We start from the raw sequence: 15,458 nt of genomic DNA on the forward strand, positions 1-15,458 counted from the left end.
TACTATGCCCAAGAATTGTTGGATCTGCTTTGTTGTGAGGTTGGTATCCGGAAATTTGAGTAATTCTTGACAAATACGTGGTCCTGGACTGTATTCACCTTGGACACAATGCATTCCAAGAAAATCAATCTCGTTTTGAGCAAGAACCATCTTTTTTGCTGAAAACATGATTCCGTACTATGTTACCAATGCCTCAAATTGACGAAACAAGTTGATATGTTCCTCCAATGTATCACTAAATAATAGGATGTCATCAATGTAAACTAAGGAAGTATGAAGGATGGGTTGGAAGATTTTTATCATGGCCTTTTGGAACAAGGAGGGTGCAGTTTTCAACCCAAAGGGCATGACATTCCATTGGAAATGTGATCGGGAATGCAAAATCCCGTTTTGGGTCTTCTTCAGGGTGGATTCCCAATTGCCAAAATCCGAATTTTAAATCAAACTTAGAAAAATATTTGGCCTTGGCTAAGTGGGAGAAAAGGGTGAGTTTATTTGGGATAGAAAACTTATCATCTTGGAGGAAATGGTTAAGTGGCCGGTAGTTGATGACTAACCTGAGTTTTCCTCTTGTCTGTTCAGCTCTTTTGTTGACATAAAATGCTTCGCATGCCCATTGTGAATCTGATGGCTCTATCAGATCAAATTCCAAAAGTTCTTCACATTCTTTCTTTGCAAGCTGAAGATGGTCTGGATTCATCCTTGAATGGCTGGCTTTTGTTGGATTGATATTTTCATTCTTCTTGAAAGGGAGCTTGATAAAAAACTCTTCGTTTTTCCATAACGGGTGTTTCCCTTTCTTCATGAAATCCTTGTGGGATTCAGCACATGAATGTTCAATGAGATTTTCCTCAATCTCTTTGATTTATTCGTCGTCGGTTATTTGGAATAGCCTCGGAATCTCATAATAAGGTCTGAAATGCTTTTTAAAAGCTATCCTATTAGCCTTGATCTGGAGTTGATCTCTAAGTTGTGTTTAAATGTCAAACCCAATAATTAGATCCTTTCCTGGTACATCAGATCCTAGTAGCTTGGTTCTGTACTTCAATCCTGGAAAGAACACAATTGTGACCGGGTGCTTTGTAACGACAGTTGTGGTCAAGATTGCATTTGATGCAGTGTTGAAATCCTTAAAATGCAACACCCATTGATCTTCAGGGAGAACAACAGGATTTATGAGTGAAGAAGCATCTCTGGTGTCGATGAAAGCAATAACTCGAGTTGGTTTATCCTATTTGGATGAATAGACTTTGAGTTCTACTTGAGGAATGGCTGCGAGAGAGTTGATCTCCTCTCGGGCTTTGATCACTGGTTCTGAAATTTGGTATTGATCATTGCCTTGATCTTCATAGATATCAAGAGAGAATAAAGTTTCTTCATTGGGTTCATCATCCGCAGAGAATATGGATTCAAGGTCCTCCTCTTTTCCAAGATGTATGCCAGTGTAATCTTCAATCTCTTCAAGGAGTTTGACAGATCTTCTTGATTGGGGACAATTTTTTGCAAAATGTCCAATCTTATGGCAAATAAAGCATCTGTTCTTTTTGTGAAAATTTCTTGGCCTTCTACGTCTGAAATATTCTGTGCGTCTCTTGGACCTTGATTTCCCGTCTGGAATTCTTGGCCATCTGAACCTCCTGAATACCCTCATTCGCCTGGATGTGTGGCGGGTACATCCTGATCCGGTGATTAGATCAGATTTGCAGCATGCTTTGTCAAGCACTAGATTGCGTTGGATAATTTGTTTTAGGGCAGAGCGCTTCGTGCAAATATCATCCAATGCGACAAAGATAGCTTGTCTAATGTAACAAATTTGTGGGATTGTTATAGACTGAAACTTTTCTTCAATGATGGTCATGGTTCGGCTTGCCAACAACTTTGTAAGGGAAGAGAAAAAGGCTTGCTTCAGATTGATGTCTCCGCTGATTTCCAAGTATATTTTCACCATTATTTGAAAATGCATGTCAATGTCATTTCTGTTGAATAACACACACTTCATCTCGAAGAGTTGTCTTCACATTTTCTCCTGTCTTTGGCCAGTATCTCCGCAGAAAACTTCATGTAGGATTCTGATGTTAAAGGCAAAATCTTGGGAAGTAAGAAAAGTATTTTTGTCTTGAATTCCAAGTGAGTTCCACCAATATCTAAGGATTCTTGAGAACCGTGAAGTGAGTTCTAATAGGATGATATACTTTTCTTGTTCCACCAAATTTTTGGTCACCATCCAAGTATAGAAGTCTTGGATCCTTTGAGGCCATTTTGAAACCTTGACGTCATCTAAGGTGAAAGTATGAAAGCAGTTCCAACTGGTTTTGACGCCATGGGCTCATATCTTCTTTCTGGGATTGGCTCATCTGTCATTCCTTCTTGTTCCTCTTCTACTTCAGATACTTCTGGGTCTCTTGGCTTGTTTACAAATATTGGGTGATTGTCGTCTTCGGAAGAGTTCGTTGTGGATTCATTGCTTGATTGAGAGCTATCTTCCATTGTTTCATCGTCTGATGAATTTAGAGATTTCGACCATGGATTATCTTCTTCTGATATGTATCTTGGTTGGGAGACATAGAGGTTTGAAGCCTTCTGGTCAGAAATCATCAGATTTTCGGGGTTGGACCCTTTTGAACTTTCTCCTTGGTCTTGCCTTTTCTAGGTTTATTTATGTGCTGCAAGGGCATCTTTCTTTTTTCCCAAACCATTTTTTTGATATCAAAATCATGTTCTTCTTTTAAGGGTTGGGTAAAAGATATTGGATTTTCTGAGGTAGATGGAAAAGTAGAAAAGGTGTAGTCTAATTTAGGTGGGAAATATGCTTGTGGAGACATAGGGAAGAAGGTAGGTTTTGAGGGGAAAACTGGGGTTTTTTGTGGCTCAAAGTGGTCATTTCTCAGAAGTTGAATTTGTTCATTGATGTAAATCGTCTCCTTTTGTTGTTGTTGGAAGAACTGGAAAAGTGAAGTTCCTAGCGGACAAAATCTTAGTTCCAAGGCTTTGATTAGTTCGGCATGGTGAGACGATGTCTGCTCCATCTTTTTCTCAATTGTTTCCACTTTGCTTGTCATTTTGTTTTGTGTATGGGCCACGTTCTTTATGGTGTTGCCTATGTTGTTCAACATCTTGTTTTGGCAGATAGAGTTTTCTGATTGCCAGTTCATTGTTGCTTTGATGTCACTTGTTGGGGGTTTTTCTCCAGTAGGTATCACTATGTTTTTCTTGGGAATTTTTGGAGCATGGCTTATACCCTCTTTTTCAAAAGGTTGAAGTGAAGGAAAATCTTGGGTATGACTGGAGCTTGAAGGACTTAGCATGAATATCTGTGGTTGTGTGGGATTTATGGTTTTTTGAATTGGTGAAGTTTCAGGTTCAGGTGGCTTTTTGGATTCTGGGGTTTGAGCTGATGGTGATTTGGGTTGGGGTGTGATTTCACTATCCTCCCAGCTTGGAGTAAATTTTTCTGGTAATTTTGGCCATTCCTGGGGTTTGTAACTGACAAGAAATTCATATTTACCTGGACGGCTTAAAGAGCCAATTAAAGGATCGTTATTTTCATATTTGGCTCGAAATTGATTTTCAGTGGTTTTCCCCTTTTTTCTTGGATTTTGGTTTGATTTTGTTGAGGCCGAACCTTTCCCAATGACGCTGGTGGTGTTCATCATATTCTCCAATTGGATCTTCCAAACAGTCTGGGCAGTCGCAATTAAGATCCCAAGGGCAGTGTCCTGTAAAAGGGCATTTGAACCACCAAGCTCTTTTTCCTTCTTTGTCAAAATTTTGACACCAGTCATGTTCTTCCATGATGCTTTGTATATTCCAAAACCATCTGCATAAGCTTTGACCATTCCCATCTCAAAAACCCCAATAAAACCATCTTCTCTTGCCAAATGATTCAACCCAAAGATACAATAGATACATACCCTAAACCAGATGGAGAATTCTTTTGGAATATACAAAGCATCATGGAAGAACATGACTGGTGTCAAAATTTTGACAAAGAAGGAAAAAGAGCTTGGTGGTTCAAATGCCCCTTTACGGGACACTGCACTTGGGATCTTGATTGCGACTGCCCAGACTGTTTGGAAGATCCAATTGGAGAATATGATGAATACCACCACCATCATTGGGAAAGTTTCGGCCTCAACAAAACCAAACCAAAATCAAAGAAAAAGGGGAAAACCACTGAAAAACAATTTCGAGCCAAATATGAAAATAACGATCCTTCAATTGGCTCATTAAGCCGTCCAGGTAAATATGAATTTCTTGTCAGTTACAAACCCCAGGAATGGCCAAAATTACCAGAAAAATTCACTCCAAGCTGGGAGGATAGTGAAAAAATCACACCCCAACCCAATCACCATCAGCTCATACCCCAGAATCCAAAAAGTCACATGAACCTGAAACTTCACCAATTCAAAAAATCATAAATCTCACACAACCACAGATATTCATGCTAATTCCTTCAAGCTCCAGTCATACCCAAGATTTTCCTTCACTTCAACCTTTTGAAAAAGAGGGTATAAGCCATGCTCCAAAAATTCCCAGGAAAAACATAGTGCTACCTACTGGAGAAAATCCCCCAACAAGTGACATCGAAGCAACAATGAACTGGCAATCAGAAAACTCCATCTGCCAAAACAAGGTGTTGAACAACATAGGCAACACCATAAAGAACGTGGCCCATACACAAAACAAAATGATGAGCAAAGTGGAAACAATTGAGAAAAAGATGGAGCAGACATCGTCTCACCATGCCGGACTAATAAAAGCCTTGGAACTAAGATTGGCAAATTTACAATATGAGATTTGTCCGCCGGGAACTTCACTTTTCCAGTTCTTCCAACAACAACAAAAGGAAACAATTTCCATCAAAGAGCAAATTCAACTTCTGAGAAATGACCACTTTGAGCCACAAAAAACCCCTGTTTTCCCCTCAAAACCTATCTTATTCCCTATGTCTCCACAAGCATATTCCCCACCTAAATTAGACTACACTTTTCTACTTTTCCATCTACCTCACAAAATCCAATCTCTCTCACCCAACCCTTAAAAGAAGAACATGATTTTGATATCGCAAAAATGGTTTGGGAAAGGAAAGATGACCTTGCAGCACATAAGCAAACTGTGACAACCCAAAGGGGCATCACCATAGTTCTTCCTTGTTCCGCGCTTCCAAGGCCTTGAAAACCTCGCTTTTAGTTGCCTCGATTTGCGTGCGTAGTTCGGGCGCATAGCCGAAAAGTTTTTATGTTAGAATATGTGAATTTTGGGAAAACAATTTGATGGATTTTGATATTAATATGCATAATATTGACTTCGGTCAACATTTTGGGTAAACGGACCTGGACCTGTGATTCGACGGTCCCGAAACTTGTCACGACCCTAGTTCACCAACCGTGAACATGTCATGACGACACCTAGTCTTCGTGACCAGGTAAGCCTAACACTTGCGGAAACATAATAATTGCGGAAAAATAGAATACCATATTTAATTATCTAAAAAGGAAATTGTACTGAATGTCGCTCGGCATATACGACTCAATATCTCAAGACTAAAACAATCCCAAAACCCGGAAACTCACGGGAAAACACAGGCTATAGAAATATATAGTGAGGCTCCAAACTCCAGAATATCTAACAAACAGAAGGAAAGAGAACTAAGTACTAAAGATAGAATAAAAAGGGAGACTCGTCGGTCTGCGGACGCAGCAGATCTACCTCGAAGTCTCCGTAGTCCTCCTGCCTCACTGATAGTGCGCCTGAGTAGAGGTACCTGGATCTGCACATGAAAACATGCGCAGAAGAGGCGTGAGTACACCACAGCGGTACTCAGTAAGTGCCAAGCCTAACCTCGGTTGGGTAGTGACGAGGAAGGTCAGGGCCCTACTGAGGTTATATAAAATATAAAGATGTCAGGATAAGATAAGCAGTGCAATTGAGAACCTACAGTAAGAATCTATGCAGGATAATAAGAGTACAATAACGGAAACAATGATGAAAGCAAACCATAAGGAAAGTAACCGGGGATCTCTAAGTATCCCGAGGATCTCTTAGTATCCTTGACGTGTACTAGGGATCTCTTGGTATCTTGAGGATCTCTCGGTATCCTGAAGATAAGCCAGGGATCTCTTGGTATCCCGAGGATCTCTTGGTATCCTCAATATGTACTAGGGATCTCTTGGTATCCCGAGGATCTCTCGGTATCCTAAATATAAGTCAGAGATCTCTTGGTATCCCGAGGATCTCTTGGTATCCTCAATATATGTGCGGGGGATCTCCCGGGAATCTAACCCGTAGTCCCAAAGTAAATGTGCAGGGGAAATCTCCCGGGAATCTAACCCATAGTCCCAAAGTAAATGTGCAGGGGAAATCTCCCGGGAATCTAACCCGTAGTCCCAATTAAAAACATAGAGCAGCAACACAAGAATATTAAATTAAACGCTAATTTCGTACCAAGTAAACATTTACTTCTAGCCTAACATGCTTCACGTGATGCAATTCAGGCAATTTAAGCAAATAGGCAATTTAGTCAACTAAACATGCCTTTCTAGACTAGCAACATGCTAAATTCACAAGTAGAATAAAATAAGAAAAGAACTCAATTGAAATACTTAAGGAAAAACCGGATTTTTCAACAATTAGCTCAAGTACGCGCTCGTCACCTCACGTACAGGGCATTTCAATTATCAAATATAGCACATCCTAAGGGGAAAGGTCCCCCACACAAGGTTAGACAAGCCACTTACCTCGAATGCTCCAACTCAAGTCTCGATTATAGCTTTACCTCTCGAATTCACCACCCAACCGCTCGAATCTAGTCACAAATTACTTGAATGCATTAATAATTACTATTGGAACTAACCCCAATGCACAAAAATAGTTTTTACAAGGTTTTTCCCAAAAAGGTCAAAAATACCCCCGAACCCACGTGGTCGAAACTCAAGGTTCGGACCAAAACCCTATTACCCATTCTCCCACGAATCCAAATATATGTTTTGTTTTGAAATCGGACCCCAAATTGAGGTCCAACTTCTCAATTTGTAGAAAACCTAGGTTCTACCCAAAACACTCAATTTCCCCATGAAAATCTTTGATTTGAAGTTGAAATCATGTTAAAAGATGTTAAGAAGTGAAGAAATTAAGTTAGAAATCACTTACCAATGGTTTTGGAGAAGAAAAGTTGTTTGGAAAATCGCCTCTTAGGTTTTGGGTTTTTGAAAAGTGAAAAATGATTGAGATTTTCCGAACTTGTATACCTTTCTGAGGACCTCGCGCGGACTGCACAAAAATGTGTTGCGGCTGCGCCGAGTGGAACAAAGATTGGGGCTTCTCTGAACCCTTCCAGCGCGGACCGCACTATTTTGGTGCGCGGCCGCGCTGGTTAACCTAAAACCCTAGCCCTCAGACTCAGCCACGCGGACCGCACAGAAAGGCATCACGGTCGCGCGGCTCTAGCACGGACCGCGCGGAAATGACCGCGCCCGCGCTGGTGTCTGCAACACCTGAACCTGCATTTTCTTAAGTCCAAGACCTCCCGGGCCCCATTCAAAACTCACACGAACCCTCGGGGCTCCAAACCAAACATGCACACGACCTTAAAACATCTTACAGACTTACTCGTGCGATCAAATCGCCAAAATAACATCATATACATAGGATCAAGCCTCAAACACATGATTTTCTTTCTTCAACTTTCATAACTCAAATTCTCCATTTATAGTACGAAACACGTCATATGACATCCGTTTTTAGCCAAACTTTATAGATAGTGCTTAACACATATTTAAGACTTGTACCGGGCGTCGGAACCAAAATACGAGCCCGATACCTATATTTTCTAACTCCTTTTCATTTCAAATTTTCATATCAAATTTCGGAAAACAATTTCTTTCAAAAATTCATTTCTCGGGCTTGGGACCTCAGAATTTGATTCCGGGCACACGCCCAAGTCCCATATTTTTCTACGGACCCTCCGGGACCGTCGAATCACAGGTCCGGGTCCGTTTACCCAAAATGTTGACCGAAGTCAATATTATGCATATTAATATCAAAATCCATCAAATTGTTTTCACAAAATTCACATATTCTAACATAAAAACTTTTCGGCTATGCGCTCGAACTACGCACGCAAATCGAGGCAACTAAAAGCAAAGTTTTCAGGCCTCGGAAGCGTGGAACAAGGAAGAACTACGGTGATGCAGAAAACGCAAGACCAAGGAGAAAGTTCAAAAGGGTCCAACCCCAAAAATCTGATGATTTTTTACCAGAAGGCTCCAGACCTCTATGTCTCCCAGCCAAGATATATATCAGAAGAAGATACTCCATGGTCGGAATCTCTAAATTCATCACGATGAAACAGTGGAAGATAGATGTCAATCAAGCAATGAATCCACAACGAACTCTTTCGAAGACGACAATCCCCCAATATTTTAAACCAGCCAAGAGACCCAGAAATATCTGAAGTAGATGAGGAACAAGAAAGCATGACAGATGAGCCAATCCCAGAAAAAAGATATGAGCCCATGGCGTCAAAACCCGTTGGAACTGGAGCATAGAACCATCCTTTTTCTTTACGAACAAGACAGGAGCACCCCACGGTGAAACACTGGGTCGAATAAAACCCTTATCAAGCAATTCCTATAACTGGTCCTTCAACTCAGGAGGAGCCATACGGTAAGGAGAAATAGATATGGGCTGAGTGCCCGGCAATAAATCAATACCAAAATCAATTTCTCGGTCAGGCGGCATGCCCGGAAGATCAGCTGGAAACACATCAGGGAAATCCCGTACTACTGGGACAGAGTCAACAGAAGGGGTATCAGCACTGACATCTCTCACATAAGCTAAATACACGGCGCACCCCTTCTCAACCATACGCTGAGCCTTAAGAAAAGATATAACTCTACTGGGAGTGTGATCAAAAGTACCACTCCACTCAATACGGGGAATACCTGGTATAGCCAGCGTCACGGTCTTAGCATGACAATCAAAAATAGCATACTGGGGCGACAACTAGTCCATGCCCAAGATAATATCGAAATCAACCATATCAAGTAATAAAAGATCTGCCCTGGTCTTAAAACCACGAATAGTAACCAAACATGACCGATATACGCGGTCCACAACAAGGGAATTTCCCACGGGAGTAGAAACATAAATAGGAGAGCTCAAAGTCTCTCGGGCTGTACCCAAATGCAGAGCAAAATAAGATGACACATAAGAATAAGTAGAGCCTGGATCGAATAGAACTGATGCCTCTCTGTGGCTAACCAATATAATACATGTGATAACATCCTCGGCACGATCAGGAATGGCATAAAATCTGGCTCGGCCCCTCCCTAGAGGACGACCTCTATCTCCCCGATATCCGCCCCTGACTGGCTGGGGAGGTGGGGTGGCAGCTGGAGCTGGAACAATGGCCTGAGAACTCTGCGGGGCACGCTGTGGCTGAGAAGTGTGTGGAGGTGCACCCCTCCCAAGTCTAGGGCAATCCCTCACCATGTGGCGTGTGTCACCACACTCGAAACAAGCTCTGGGAGGACGTGGTGGCTGTGACTGGCTAGGGCCAGGTCTGCTAGGCTGACCTCTGAAAGCACCCCGCGCAAGAGGCGCGCTAGAAACTAGAGGTGCATAATATGGCTCCTGAGATCTGGGAGGAGCTGGAGCATTGCTGGCTGCTGGAAGAGCTGAATGAACGGGGCAACTCATATAGCCCCTACCATGACGACCTGCAGCTGGGGTATGGGTACCAGAAAAATGGCACGACTCACAAGACCTCTTGGCCTCCCTCTCCTCTCTCTCCCTAGCATGCATAGCCTCAACCCTCCTAGCAATGCTCACTACCTGCTGATAAGAAATATCCATCTCCAACTCACGAGCCATGATAGATTTGATGGGAGGAATAAGCCCCTCAATAAACCGGTGAACCCTCTCGCGGACAGTAGCAACCAAAGCTGGTGCATGCCTAGCCAATCTGGTGTAACAGATAGCATACTCTGAAATAGTCATAGCACCCTGGCACAAATGCTCAAACTCTGCACGCCATGCGTCCCTGAGGCTCTGAGGGACGAACTCTCTCAAAAACATGTCTGAGAACTGGGTCCAAGTCAGTGAAGCAGCCTCGTCTGGACTGTCTAACTCATAGGTGCGCCACCACTCATAGGCGGCTCCCCGAAGTTGGAAAGCAGTGAAAGAAACCCCGCTCGATCCGGTAATACCCATAGTACGAAGAATACGGTGGCAATCCTCCAGAAATCCCAAGGCATTATCTGTCGCTAGTCCACTGATAACCGGAGGATCATACTTCTTGAACCTCTCGAGTCTCCGTTGCTCATCCTCAGAAGCAGCTGCCCCATCCTCGGGCTGAACTGGAACTGTAGTCTGTACAGGAATGATCTCTGGGACCTGCTCAACCTGCACTCGCTGCTCAGGAGTGCGGGCGGCATGAGTCTGTGCCCCTCCCCCAGCCTGGGATGTGGCTGCAGCAAAGGGAAGCAACCATGCCTGAGCCAGCGTGGTGTACATACTCATAAACTGTGCCAATGTCTCCTGAAGGGCTGGAGTAGTAGTGGTTGTAGGCGTGTCGGGTGCCTGAACTCCAGCTGGATCTGCTGGCGGTACCTCAGCGGCAGCTCACGCAGGTGCTCTGACTGCACCCCGTGCGCGTCTACGGCCTCTGCCCCGACCCCTGCCTCTGACGGCTACAGGAGGGGGTGCAGGTGCCTAATCATCCCGAGTAGCACGTGTCCTCACCATCTGTGAGAGAATAGAAGACAGAAGTTTAGAATTGATGTCAAAAAATATCGCACGACAAGGAGATCAATGAACTGAAGAATTTTTCCTAAATAGTTACATAGCCTCTCGTAGATAAATGCAGACGTCTCCGTACCGATCAGCGAGACTCTAATAAATCGTCCTGTGTCCCGTGACTCCTATGAACCTAGAGCTCTGATACCAACTTGTCACGACCCTAGTTCACCAACCGTGAACATGTCATGACGGCACCTAGTCTTCGTGACCAGGTAAGCCTAACACTTGCGGAAACATAATAATTGCGGAAAAATAGAATACCATATTTAATTATCTAAAAAGGAAATTGTACTGAATGCCGCTCGGCATATACGACTCAATATCTCAAGACTAAAACAATCCCAAAACCCGGAAACTCACGAGAAAACACAGGCTACAGAAATGTATAGTGAGGCTCCAAACTCCAGAATATCTAACAAACGGAAGGAAAGAGAACTAAGTACTAAATATAGAATAAAGAGGGAGACTCGTTGGTCTGCGGATGCAGCAGATCTACCTCGAAGTCTCCGTAGTCCTCCTGCCTCACTGATAGTGCGCCTGAGTAGAGGTACCTGGATTTGCACATGAAAACATACGCAGAAGAGGCATGAGTACACCACAGTGGTACTCAGTAAGTGCCAAGCCTAACCCCGGTTGGGTAGTGATGAGGAAGGTCAGGGCCCTACTGAGGTTATATAAAATATAAAGATGTCAGGATAAGATTTGCAGTGCAATTGAGAACCTACAGTAAGAATCTATGCAGGATAATAAGAGTACAATAACGGAAACAATGATGAAAGAAAACCATAAGGAAAGTAACCGGGGATCTCTAAGTATCCCGAGGATCTCTTAGTATCCTCGACGTGTACTAGGGATCTCTTGGTATCCCGAGGATCTCTCGGTATCCTCAATATAAGCCAGGGATCTCTTGGTATCCCGAGGATCTCTTGGTATCCTCAATATGTACTAGGGATCTCTTGGTATCCCGAGGATCTCTCGGTATCCTCAATATAAGTCATGGATCTCTTGGTATCCCGAGGATCTCTTGGTATCCTCAATATATGTGCGGGGGATCTCCCGGGAATCTAACCCGTAGTCCCAAAGTAAATGTGTAGGGGAAATCTCCTGGGAATCTAACCCGTAGTCCCAAAGTAAATGTGCAGGGGAAATCTCCCGGGAATCTAACCCGTAGTCCTAATTTAAAACACAGAGCAACAACACAAGAATATTAAATTAAACGCTAATTTCGTACCAAGTAAACATTTACTTCTAGCCTAACATGCTTCACGTGATGCAATTCAGGCAATTTAAGCAAATAGGCAATTTAGTCAACTAAACATGCCTTTCTAGACTAGCAATATGTTAAATTCACAAGTAGAATAAAACAAGAAAAGAACTCAATTGAAATACTTAAGGAAAAACTGGATTTTTCAACAATTAGCTCAAGTACGTGCTCGTCACCTCACGTACAGGGCATTTCAATTATCAAATATAGCACATCCTAAGGGGAAAGGTCCCCCACACAAGGTTAGACAAGCCACTTACCTCGAATGCTCCAACTCAAGTCTCGATTATAGCTTTACCTCTCGAATTCACCACCCAACCGCTTGAATCTAGTCACAAATTACTTGAATGCATTAATAATTACTATTGGAACTAACCCCAATGCACAAAAATAGTTTTTACAAGGTTTTTCCCAAAAAGGTCAAAAATACCCCCAGACCCACGTGGTCGAAACTCGAGGTTCGGACCAAAACCCTATTACCCATTCTCCCACGAATCCAAATATATGTTTTGTTTTGAAATCGGACCCCAAATTGAGGTCCAACTTCTCAATTTGTAGAAAACCTAGGTTCTACCCAAAACACCCAATTTCCCCATGAAAATCTTTGATTTGAAGTTGAAATCATGTTAAAAGATGTTAAGAAGTGAAGAAATTAAGTTAGAAATCACATACCAATGGTTTTGGAGAAGAAAAGTTGTTTGGAAAATCGCCTCTTAGGTTTTGGGTTTTTGAAAAGTGAAAAATGACTGAGATTTTCCGAACTTGTATACCTTTCTGAGGACATGGCGCGGACCGCACAAAAATGTGTTGCGGCCGCGCCGAGTGGGAGAAAAATTGGGGCTTCTTTGAACCCTTCCAGCGCGGACCACACTGTTTTGGTGCGCGGCCGCGCTGGTTAACCTGAAACCCTAGCCCTCAGACTCAGCCACGCGAACCGCACAGAAAGGCATCGCGGCCGCGCGGCTCCAACGCGGACCGCGCGGAAATGACCGCGCCCATGCGGAAATGACCGCGCCCGCGCTGGTGTCTTCAACACCTGAACCTGCATTTTCTTAAGTCCAAGACCTCCCGGGCCCCATTCAAAACTCACCCGAGCCCTCGGGGCTCCAAACCAAACATGCACACAACCTTAAAACATCTTACAGACTTACTCGTGTGATCAAATCGCCAAAATAACATCATATGCATAGGATCAAGCCTCAAACACATGATTTTCTTTCTTCAACTTTCATAACTCAAATTCTCCATTTTTAGTCCGAAACACGTCATATGACGTCCGTTTTTAGCCAAACTTTACAGATAGTGCTTAACACATATTTAAGACTTGTACCGGGCGTCGGAACCAAAATACGAGCCCGATACCTATATTTTCTAACTCCTTTTCATTTCAAATTTTCATATCAAATTTCAGAAAAACAATTTCTTTCAAAAATTCATTTCTCGGGCTTGGGACCTCAGAATTTGATTCCGGGCACACGCCCAAGTCCCATATTTTTCTACGGACCCTCCGGGACCGTCGAATCACAGGTCCGGGTCCGTTTACCCAAAATGTTGACCGAAGTCAACATTATGCATATTAATACCAAAATTCATCAAATGTTTCACATAATTCACATATTCTAACATAAAAACTTTCCGGCTATGTTCCCGAACTGCGCAGGTAAATCGAGATAACTAAAAGCAAAGTTTTCAAGGCCTCGGAAGCGTGGAACAAGGAAGAACTACGGTGATGCCCCTTTGGGTTGTCACACAAACCAAGAAAAGGCAAGACCAAGGATAAAGTTCAAAAGGGTCCAACCCCGAAAATCTGATGATTTCTGACCAGAAGGCTTCAGACCTCTATGTCTCCCATCCAAGATATATATCAGAAGAAGATACTCCATGGTCGGAATCTCTAAATTCATCACGATGAAACAATGAAAGATAGATCTCAATCAAGCAATGAATCCACAACGAACTCTTCCGAAGACGACAATCCCCCAATATTTTAAACCAGCCAAGAGACCCAGAAGTAGCTGAAGTAGATGAGGAACAAGAAAGCATGACAGATGAGCCAATCCCAGAAAAAAGATATGAGCCCATGGCGTCAAAACCCGTTGGAACTGGTTTCCACACTTTCACCTTAGATGACATCAAGGTTTCAAGATGGCCTCAAAGGATCCAAGACTTTTATACTTGGATGGTGACCAAAAATTTGGTGGAACGAGAAAAGTATATCATCCTGTCATAATTTACTTCACGGTTCTCAGGAATCCTCAGAGATTGGTGGAAGTCTAATACTTTTCTTACTTCCCACGATTTTGCCTTCAACAACAGGATCCTACATGAAGTTTTCTGTGGAGATACTGGCCAAAGATGGGAGAAAATGTGAAGACAACTCTTCGAGATGAAGTGTGTGTCATTCGACAGAAATGACATTGACAGGCATTTTCAAAAAATGGCGAAAATATACTTTGAAATCGGCGGAGACATCAATCTGAAGCAAGCCTTTGTCTCTTCCCTTCCAAAGTTGTTGTCAAGCCGAACCATGACCATCATTGAAGAAAAGTTTCAGTCTATAACAATCCCACAAATTGGTTACATCATACCAGCTATCTTTGTCGCATTGGATAAAATTTGCACGAAGCGCTCTGCCCTAAAACAAATTATCCAGCGCTTGACAAAGCATGCCGCAAATCTAATCTAATCACCGGATCAAGATGTTCCTGCCACACATCCAGGCGAAGGAGGCAATTCAGGAGGTTCAAATGGCCAAAAATTCCAGACGTGAAATCAAGGTCCAAGAGACGCACAAAATTTTTCAGACGCAGAAGGCCAGGAAATTTTCCCAAGAAGAACAGATGCTTTATTTGCCATAAGATTAGACATTTTGCAAAAATTGTCCCCAATAAAGAAGATCTATCAAACTCCTTGAAGAGATTGAAGATTACACTGGCATACATCTTGGAAAAGAGGAGGACCTTGAATCCTTATTCTCTGTGGATGATGAACCTAATGAAGAAACTTTATTCTATCTTGATACCTATGAAGATCAAGGCAATGATCAATACCAAATTTCAGAGCCAGTGATCGAAGCCCGAGAGGAGATCAACACTCTTACAGTCGTTCCTCAAGTAGAACTCAAAGTCTATTCATCCAAATGGGATAAACCAACTCGAGTTATCACTTTCATCGACACCGGAGATGCTTCTTCATTCATAAATTTTGTTGTTCTCCCTGAAAATCAATAGGTGTCGCATTTTAAGGATTTCAACACTGCATCAAATGCAATCTTGACCACAACTGTCGTTATAAAGCACCCGGTCACAATTGAGTTCTTTCCAGGATTGAAGTACAGAACCAAGCTGTTAGGATCTGATGTACCAGGAAAGGATCTAATTATTGGGTTCGACAT

Source organism: Nicotiana sylvestris, chromosome 6 (assembly GCF_000393655.2).
Source record: "Nicotiana sylvestris chromosome 6, ASM39365v2, whole genome shotgun sequence".
NCBI lineage: Eukaryota > Viridiplantae > Streptophyta > Magnoliopsida > Solanales > Solanaceae > Nicotiana > Nicotiana sylvestris.